Source organism: Mauremys reevesii, linkage group 9 (genome assembly GCF_016161935.1).
Source record: "Mauremys reevesii isolate NIE-2019 linkage group 9, ASM1616193v1, whole genome shotgun sequence".
NCBI lineage: Eukaryota > Metazoa > Chordata > Testudines > Geoemydidae > Mauremys > Mauremys reevesii.
Window position 1 is genome coordinate 15,584,668 of NC_052631.1, and position 10,029 is coordinate 15,594,696.

A 10,029-nucleotide genomic window follows, 5' to 3' on the forward strand; every position below is an offset into this window, starting at 1 on the left:
TCCATTCCCAAGATGTTCATAACTCTGAGGTTCTATTGTAGGTTAAGCTCCTTGAGTCTATCACTATAAGGCAGGTTTTCTAATCCTTTAATTATTCTCATGGCTCTTCTCTGAACCCTCTCCAATTTATCAATATCCTTCTTGAATTGGGGCACTGTCACTGGGCAAAGTAGTTCAGCAGCAGTCACACACATGCCAAATACAGAGGTACAATAACCTCTCTACTCCTATTTGAGATTTCCCCTGTTTATCCATCCAAGGATCACATTAGTTCTTTTGACCACAGTGTCACACTGGGAGCTCATGTTCAGCTAATTACCCACCACGACCCGAAAATCTTTTTCAGAGTCACTGCTTCCCAGGATAAAGTCCTCCACCCTGTAAATGGGGTCTACATTCTTTGTTCCCAGATGTATACATTTACATTTAGCCACATTAAAATGCATAGTTTGCTTGTGCCCAGTTTACCAAGCGATCCAGATCACTCTGAATCAGTGACCTGTCCTCTGCATTATTTACCACTCTCCCAATTTTTGTGATACCTGCAAACTTTATCAGTGATGATTTTATGTTTTCTTCCAGGCCATTGAAAAAAAAATTAAATAGCATAGGGCCAAGAACCAATCCCTGCAGGATCCTACTGGAAACAGACCCACTTGGTGATGATTCCCTGTTTACAATTACATTCTGAAACATATCAGCTAGCCAGTTTTTAATCCATTTAATGTGTCCCAATTTTAATTTGATACTATTTTAGGTTTTTTTTTAAATCAAAATGTCATGTGGTACCAAGTCAAACACCGTACAGAAATCTAAATATATTATGTCAACGTTATTACCTTTATCAACCAAACTTGTAATCTGATAAAAAAAAATCAAGTAGTTTAACAGGATATATTTTCCATAACACTCTGTTATGTTATTCTCTTTTAGTTCTTTATTAATCAAGTCCTGTGCCAGCCACTCCATTATCTTGCCCAGGATCAACGTCATGCTGACAGGGCTATCATTACCTGGGCTATCCTGTTTACCCTCTTTAAAAACTGGCACAACATTAGCTTCCTTCCAGCCTTTGGGAACTTCCCCAATACTCCAGGATTTATTGGAAATCAACATTAATAGTCCAGCAATCTCCTCAGACAGCACTTTTAAAATTCTTCGGTTCAAGTTATCTGGATCTGTTGATTTAAAAATGTCAAACTTTAGTAGCTTCTGTTTATCATCCTCGAGAGATACTAGTAGACTGGAAATAATGTTATCACCATATCATGAGACTGCACCATCTGTTTTTCCCCAGATACAGAACAGAACTATTTATTGAATATTTCTGCCTTTTTGCATTATTATTGATAATTATACCATTTCCATCTAGTAATGGACAAATACCATTGTCAGGATTATTTTTATTCCTAATATATTTTAAAAGGTCCTTATAGTCCTTAACTCTGCTGGCCATAGATTTTTCCTTGTGTATCTTGGCTTCCCTTATCAATTTTCTACAATTTTTAACTTCTGATTTATATTCATTACTCTCAACTTCCCCTTTCTTCCATTTTTTGTATTATTTTATAGCTGCCTTCATGTCCTCTCTAAACCAGATTATTTTTTTTAACCAGGATGACTTTCTTCCTCTGTTGTGGGATTGTGGCATCAGGTAAGGTGTTCTTAAATGATTCCCAATTATCATTCATATTTTTCTCGGGTGATTTGGCTCATAATTGTTTTCGTCTTTGTGAAATTGGCCCTATTAAAATCACTATATATATTACTGTCCTGGTCTTTATTCTGCTTACACATTATAAAGGTGATCAAGTCATGATCACTTGTATCTAAAGCTACCATTAACTATTAGTTCTGTGATCAGTATCAGAGGGGTAGCCGTGTTAGTCTGGTTCTGTAGAAGCAGCAAAGAATCCTGTGGCACCTTATAGACTAACAGATGTTTTGCAGCATGAGCTTTCGTGGGTGAATACCCACTTCTTCGGATGCAAGCAGTGGAAATTTCCAGGGGCAGGTGTGTATATATAAGCCAGCAAGAAGCAGGCTAGAGATAACGAGGTTAGATCAATCAGGGAGGATGGGGCCCTGTTCCAGCAGCTGAGGTGTGAAAACCAAGGGAGGAGAAACTGGTTCTGTAATTGGCAAGCCATTCACAGTCTTTGTTTAGTCCTAAACTGATGGTGTTAAATTTGCAAATGAATTGGAGCTCAGCAGTTTCTCTCTGGAGTCTGGTCCTACACCAGCAACACCATCACAGGACCTAACCAGATCAGCCACACCATCACCGGTTCATTCACCTGCACGTCCACCAATGTAATATATGCCATCATATGCCAGCAATGCCCCTCTGCTATGTACATCGGCCAAACTGGACAGTCTCTAAGGAAAAGGATAAATGGACACAAATCAGACATTAGGAATGGCAATATACAAAAACCTGTAGGAGAACACTTCAACCTCCCTGGCCACACAATAGCAGATTTTAAGGTGGCCATCCTCCAGCAAAAAAACTTTAGGACCAGACTCCAGAGAGAAACTGCTGAGCTCCAATTCATTTGCAAATTTAACACCATCAGTTTAGGACTAAACAAAGACTGTGAATGGCTTGCCAATTACAGAACCAGTTTCTCCTCCCTTGGTTTTCACACCTCAGCTGCTGGAACAGGGCCCCATCCTCCCTGATTGATCTAACCTCGTTATCTCTAGCCTGCTTCTTGCTGGCTTATATATACACACCTGCCCCTGGAAATTTCCACTGCTTGCATCCGAAGAAGTGGGTATTCACCCACGAAAGCTCATGCTGCAAAACATCTGTTAGTCTATAAGGTGCCACAGGATTCTGTTCTGTGATCAGTTTCTCTTTATTGGTTATGACAAGATCTAATATAGAATTCCCCTGTGTTGACTGCACCACTTTTGGAGTTAGGAAATTGTCATCTATAATAGTTAGAAATGCCAAGGATGTGACCTCCAGCACGTGTCACTCAAACTGAAGTCCCCCCATAATCACACAGTTCCCCCACTACACATAATGCGATCCGAATTCATAGGTGTAAACAGGGCTATAGACTCACTTAGTCCTTCCCCGAAGCAGTTTGATGGGGTCTGGGTGGGGAACAGGTAAAACCAATTCATAGGCCAAAGTAGCTGAGCCAGTGCATGGGGGTGCAGGCAGGAGTAATTTATTACCGGTGTAATTACTACCCCTGAGAGCTAGAGCTGACTGGAAGTTTTTCCACAGAACATTTTTTCTGTCAGAAAATGCCGATTAACCAAAATTGAAACATTCAACAACATTTTGATGGAGGCCAGGCAGGTTTCCTCCCTCCTCCCCAATCTGTCTCTCTCTGGCAACAGGGCCAGGAAACTCTGCACATTGTATATACATGCTTCCAGATCTTGCAGTGGTTTCTATACACCATCACACACACTGATTGTGCAGAGAAGCTGCACTGTTATGGCCAGAATACATTAACACTATTTTTGCTGCCTATATAATTCACCTGGTTAGGAGACGGTTATCTCACTTGCTTTGTTCTTACCAGAATTTGATCCTAAATCTTCAGGACCAAGACTAATGAAAGCTAATTATTTTGGATCAGCCTGAAGAATTAAGTTTCCTAATGACCGCTGAGCCTCTGTGACTTTACAGGGGTCTCTTCTAGCACAATTTGGATGAATGTATTAACATATACAAACAAAGGTGCATGGAGGATTAAGCTTTGATGAAGTAATGCTTGCTGTAATTCATTTTATAAACACTTAGCAAAGGCAGAACTGGAAGGAAAAAGAGAGGACCAGAGTTTTAATATGAGAATGGAATCTCTGGCAAACACTGAGCAAGGTTTGTTATATTATTAGAGTATGGATTGGCTGAGCCTGTCTCTGAAACTGGACTAGCCTAACCCAAGTTTCCTTTCTTAAATGAAAGTCATTAAAGACATACTGAGTGGCTATATTTCTTTGTCTGTTCATAGAGACAGAGAGTGCAATATGAAACACATGGGTACAAAATGAGTTCCACAATGCTTCTGTGCCACCATTACAATCTTGAACTAAATGTGCTTTGTACTGGTGCGATAAATAATTGTATAGTTGCATCTTTCTGAGAACAGCCAGTTATAGTGTTCTTTGAATTTGACATAGGTAATTGTGTGACTGGAACACTGCACGCAAATGCATTGAGGGCCTGAGCATGATCTCACTCACACCAGTGAAGTCAATGGGTTATCCTGGTGTTATGAGAGAGATCGCTGAGCCCTGATTCAGAGAAACATTTAGGCCTGGTTAAGTCAATCCCTATGCAGGTGTTTAGAGCACCCTGCTTAAGTGTCATTGGCTTCTTGGCACTTAGCACATACTTAAAGTTAAGCCCGTGGTTAAGTGCTTTTCTGAATCTCTTCAAAACACAAAACAGGGAAGTCTGATCACGCCTCGTGCAGGCCAGAATAGAATCAATTATCATGTAGAAGCAGCAAAGAATCCTGTGGCACCTTATAGACTAACAGATGTTTTGCAGCATGAGCTAAAACATCTGTTAGTCTATAAGGTGCCACAGGATTCTTTGCTGCTTCTACAGAACCAGACTAACACGGCTACCCCTCTGATACTCAATCATCATGTGACACTAACAATCCTTCAAGACAGTCAGTTTTTGGGAAAACACTCCTCCGGCCATGGCTACTGTTAATTCGGGGAACTGATATTTGACTAATGGGCTCTCAGATACTTTGGTGAGGAGTGAAGTACAAGTAGCTGGATGGGTAGACAGGAATTTAGAGCAGTGCTGAGTCTCCCAAAGTAATTTCACTGTGACAATTAAAAGTGCATCTCTGCTGCATCCATCCCCACATCTGCAGTTTCAGTTGTTAAAGTACCACATTTGAGTACAATATGTTCCACCACTGGCTAGAGAACATAGCTTGGCTGTGATTACATGGCTTTATCTTTTCCTTCTCCTCCTCTGAAATATTAATCTGGATATTAGTATTAGCAAGAGAATCTCTGACAAAATAATTTTGTTACTCCAAAAATATTGAGGGATCACTTTGAGCTGTAAGAGCTTGGATAGCTTAGGCAGAAGAGTGGTTTCTAATAGACACCAGCAAGGAGGATAGTTAGATGACTTACAATTTCCTTCCACGACTGATTATTTTCATTTGCATGCTGTATGCAGGGAAGAACGGTTTGCATTCATGGCGAGTTGCTAGGAAAGGAAGCTGCTTGGATGTTTTGGTAACCACAGAAGCAAACCGGGGTGGGAGAGCAGGGAGATAAAACATGCTGGAGAGAACCGTTAGCTAGCTGTTGCTTAGCAACATTACGTCCTGATCCTTGAAAGTGCCGAGTAGCTCTTCAGAGGTGCTGAGCATTCTCAGCTTCCACTGAAGGCAATGAGATCGGAAGGTGCACAGCTCCTCTCAGGATGTGCTCAGGACCCTGCAGTTTCAGCTCTTGCTGCAACCTCGATTCAAATTGTTTGATGGGAGATGTGTGTATCTGGAACTTTCCTGAAGAGCTAAGTCTTATGGCGATTCCTTCTTTGAATAAAGTTTTTCCCTCCCCCATTATTATCAGCCACTTTATTTGACACAGTAGTAAAGAGCATCTGAATAGTTACAGTAGGAAGCCAATGTATGGGCTTGTGGTTCAGGCACAGGAGGCCTGAATTCTATTCTCAGGGATGCCACTGACTGGCTGCGTAACCATGGCTATTCTACTTAGCCCCTCTGCAACTCCGGTCTTACCTTGCTGGGGTGTTGTGAGGAAGGTGCCACTGAAGTGCAAAATATGTATATACTATTGCTCAGCTTGTATTAATTTATCATAAAGGGGCAAATCTTTTCACCTTTGTCTGTGGTTGTGGTGTGCCCCAGATACAGCACTGGTGTGGTTTCACTGTATGCAGGTGGGGGTCTAGGTTAGGGGCTCGGGCTATCTGTGTGCTATGGAGCACTGTGAGGATTGCCTGCACAATGGAGTTTGGGGGAGGACACGGGGAGGAGCAGGGACAGGGATACTGCAGTCACGATGAAAATCCTGCCACTACCACCTGTAGAGAGCATGGAGGACAGGATGCGTTGGGTCTATTGTAGCCTCAGGGCTGTAGCCCCCACCAACAAGTGTAGGGATGATTTCAGCCACAGCCATTGCAGAAGCCTCCTGAGTCAAGCCAGGATACTGGGGCTAAGCCTGACACCCAGAATTTAGCCCTAAGTGCCTTTAGTGTATCTAACTCATTGTAGGTTATTGAAAAGATCAGGTGTATTGCTACTTGCATTTAATTTGCCACTTCAGTGTGTCTAATGTGCCAGTTCCTGAGAGAGACAAGGTGGGTGAAGTCATATTTTTTACTGGGCCAACTTCTGTTCGTGGAAGGTACAAGCTTTTGAGCTACACAGAGGTCTTCTTCAGGTCTTAACCCCTTGCTCCCAGTCATCCCAGTATGACTCGTTTCTGCCCCACCCGCCCTTGCCAAAATTTCTCAAAAGATAGTGCACTGGATGCAGAGCCAGCTCCAGGCACCAGCCGATCAAGCTCATGCTTGGGGCGGCAGATTCTAAGGGGAAGTGAGACAAAAACTGAGGACCTCTTAATCTTCATAAAGGAGCCCATATCTTTGGACAAAGGAATTGCTTCACTATCTCTTTTGTCTGGAGAGGATTTGTCATTTCCTAGAGCTGGCTGGAAAAGTGGGAATTTCTGAATGGAAAAAAAAATCTTTATTTTAATTTTTTTGATAAAAACATGGGTTTCCCACAGGAAGTTTCAAACTTCTTCAAAATGAAAGTTTGCATTTCATTTTGACTTGAAATGTCACTTTGTTTAGGCTTTTTAAACCAAACTACCAGAGCAAGACAACATTTTAAATGGAGACATCATTTCTAAATGAAAACTCTAATTTCAAAATCTCCCATGGGAAAAAATGAAACTTTTAATTGGAATTGACATTTTCCCAAAAAATGTTCAGTGGAGAAGACATTGTCTTTGTTCAACAGAAAGATTTCTGCATGAAACATCTCAACCGGCTCTGCTATTTCCTGTATTTTATAGGTGAAAGGCGTCACTGTGCACAGAGGAGAGCAACACTATGTACCATTTAAGTTCTATGTCAATGATTGAAATAGGATGTAAATGGCACATAGGCCTTGTGTGGGTCCTCTGAATAGGGGTGGTTTTCAACCTATGAGATAGGCTGTTCACCCCTTACAGTAAATTTGATCTTACTCCTGAAATAGTCCCATTTACTTCAATGAACCATTTTTTTACTGTTGTTTGGCTTGTTTCTCTTTATTATGTGCATTTACCTGGGGCTCATACATTGTAGAAGGCTTGTATTTTACCCAAAGTAAACATGGACAGCAATTAAAATCTTATCAGACTGCTTAGTAACAAGAATTTGGTGCTCCATGAATAACTTCATTGCTTTTCATTCAGTATTCTTGAGAGGGCCACAGACAATAGATGTTCTCCAGGTAACAAAACACTTCCACATTTCTTTGGCAGCAAATGATTTCAGCCTGTTCCACTGTGATATGCTGAAAATAGTAATGTGATTTGGAAATTATTTCCCCCTCAGTAAAGACATTCTAATATTGACCTTTTAGTCATTTTCCCCCATGCTATACAGAGCAAGTTTAGAGCATGATCATTCAATTATTTCTCAAGTAGGTAGCCCCACTGACTTTCTACTATCTCCTAATGGCTTGGGGGTGGTGGGGATGAGGGTTACATGCATGACTAAGCAGTTGCATGAATAAAGACTGCACAATCTAGTCCCTAAAATTCTCCCTACAGTTTCATTTGTGTATAATATTCTTCATGTCCTGTCCTAAACTCTTATGCAGTGTTATTGTGTGCTGCTAAACAACTGCCAGGTTCATGGAATATCAGGGTTGAAAGGGACCTCAGGAGGTCATCTAGTCCAACCCCCTACTCAAAAGGGGGACTAATCCCCAGATAGATTTTTTCCCCTAGATGGCCCCCTCAAGGATTGAGCTCATAACCCTGGGTTTAAGCAGGCCAATGCTCAAACCACTGAGCTATCCCTGCCCCCCAGCTCAAGTGCCCAACATGGGGCATAAATACACAACCCTGAGATTAAGAGTCTCATGAGCTACAAAATGAGCTAGCCAGGCTGTCCTGATTCCCCCAAGGAGATGGTTGCATGTCAGTGGTGTAGGAAATAACTCCTTCAAATTAGTTTAGGGTCCAGTTCTGCAAAAGTTGGCCCTAAGGCCTTGATTCTGCCAAGACTTTTGCACATGCTTAACTTTTAGCATGTGAGTAGTGTCACTGAGTTCACTAAAACTGCACAACAATTTAGGACAGGAAGTGAAGACAAAATAAATGCAACCACTCACATGTAAAGTATCATTATCTCATTGTTACAGCTAGGAAAACAGAGGCATAGAGTGATGCAGTGACTTAGCCAAGGTCACACAACAGGGCAGTGGCAGAGCTAACTCCAAGTTCAGTGACCATACTGCCACTAATTGTATTAGCTACTGAGCTTCGGTCCGAGGGGCAGAACACATCATCTTACTCAGCTCTCTCTCATCCCACAAGCATCCTCTCTGTACATGGATCACTAGACACACAGAAATCCCTCTGTAGTCTAGCAGCCTGGGGTCAGGGAAGAGAGTCGCGGGAGTACATCATGCAACCAGGGCAGATCTGAATATTGAGAGCTCCCTCTGTTCAGGGATGCAGGCATTGGGTAGCTCCTAATGCACCTAAGCAGACTGGGAGTTGAAATCACAACACTAGCAGCACATTTTTTGATTCGCAGGTGCTAGGAAACAGGTTCCCTTCTTTCACTGGCTGTCCCTAGTAAGTTTTATCATTTCCCCCCCCACAATATTGTGGCTGGATCTGTAATTATTGCTCACAGCTCTAGGGAAGCTTGTGTTGTGGTCTCCTCATCTATTTTGAAAGGTTTGCAATAGATATTTTTCATTAAGAAAAGAGATGCATTAATCCTCCCAATATGATTTTATCTGGCTCCTAGGCATCTGGTATTTTCAAATCATTTCAGGAAGGATGTAAGGCTTGTGGGGCCAGATTTTCAAAATCACTTGTGGCCAGAGTTTTCAAGTGCTCAGCAGCCACAAGTCAGGCCCGATGTTCATAACAGCTCAACACCCAACAACTTTCCACATGCTGAGCTCTGCTGAAATCTGGACTCTTGTCTTGCTGCCTAACTGAAAATCTGGCTCTAGATTTTGTGGGTGCTGTCCATCTTAGAGCTGAATGAGAAATGTTTGCTTTCTTCAGGTTTTGGCTGCTCATTCTTTTGCACAGCAGATCCATTTTTTCACTTCCACACAAGAAGTGATATATCCAGGAAATTGAACATGAGCATCAAGCAACCAAAAATAGATGAAATTTCATGACATGATTCTTATATGCAGTCAAGTTTCTGACAATAAGAAGACTCTCTTCCCTGGCTGTCTGGAAAATAGGCATAAACATTACATTCACTTTGCAGCAGCCTCATGATACAGCTAAGTAGCTGTTGTAACATGACTGGATAACTTGGTTAAGAAAAAGCTTTTAACTTGTCAGATCTAAAAGCCCTCTCTGAAAGGCTCTGTGTCCCAGCTCAGACACAAATTACAAAATTACCCAGGTTTACAATTTGGCATGGATTTAGTTTAATCAGTGAGAATTAAGAACCAATGGATCCTAGAAAAGCTTTTTTACCTTTATGTAAGGCTAACATTCCTGTTACGTTGTCTATTGATTGTTCTGCATTAGGACAGTTAGGCAGAGAACAATTTGAGCTAATCTCTTAACCTTTGCAACTGGAGATATAGAACTCTATTAAAAAAAAAAAGACTGTGTGGTTTCCTTCTGCCCCTGTCTAATTTTCAGTGGCATGCCCAGGGCTTTATCCATGTCCCACTGCACTCAATGAAAAGATCCCCCCCGACTTACAATAGAAGCAGGATGAGACCTTCACTGAGACAGGACCATTGGTTGTACAACCTTAGAAGCTGTACAGTGAATAAGGCAGGAGTTTTCAGA

The 10,029-nt window shown here is 41.7% G+C and overlaps 1 long non-coding RNA gene across 1 annotated transcript; it reads right to left on the reverse strand.

Annotated features, from left to right (window-relative positions):
• Positions 1–893: 893 nt before the first annotated feature.
• LOC120372705 lies at positions 894–5,288 on the reverse strand. Its single transcript, XR_005585129.1, has 2 exons — positions 5,131–5,288; positions 894–1,178 (listed from the first exon to the last, which is right to left on the reverse strand). It is a non-coding gene; the product is annotated as an uncharacterized LOC120372705 (long non-coding RNA).
• Between the last annotated feature and the right edge of the window lie 4,741 nt (positions 5,289–10,029).